The following is a 578-nucleotide window of genomic DNA, read 5'->3' on the forward strand; positions in this document are numbered from 1 at the left end:
TGGTGACACTTGACATGCTCCTTATTTGCTTAGGGGTACCCTTATGTAGGTCCACAATGAAAACAAAGGGACGGAATAATGATTTGACAGTATTTTGGTTGTGTAAAGTCTTGACCCATTCCAGAATTGTACTGCTTATGATGTTATGGTACTTAGTGGTAAGACATATACAAGGTTAACAGACTTGAATTAACTTTATTTAAGTGTGTGCTTGCATACTTCCCAGCAGCCACTCCTGTACTTGCTGAAGTCTTGTGCATGACTTGATTACACACGTGTGTGTTGAATAAACCAAAAACAAAGTTTGGTCTCAGATCTTTATTAAAGTCTCTCTGTTCAGATTTCTACCACATATGACAAACTGTAACAATATGCAATTACTTTATACACACTGTATATATATATACATACATATGTATACATATACTGTATATAGCCTCTCTCTCTCTCTCTCGGTCTCTCTACATATATTATTCTCTCTCTCTATATATATATTTAAGTATATATATATTAGGGCTGTCAAATGATTACAATTTTTAATCAAATTAATCAGAATTTTCAGTGGATTAATCAGGATT

Source organism: Etheostoma cragini, chromosome 8, assembly GCF_013103735.1.
Source record: "Etheostoma cragini isolate CJK2018 chromosome 8, CSU_Ecrag_1.0, whole genome shotgun sequence".
Lineage (NCBI taxonomy): Eukaryota > Metazoa > Chordata > Actinopteri > Perciformes > Percidae > Etheostoma > Etheostoma cragini.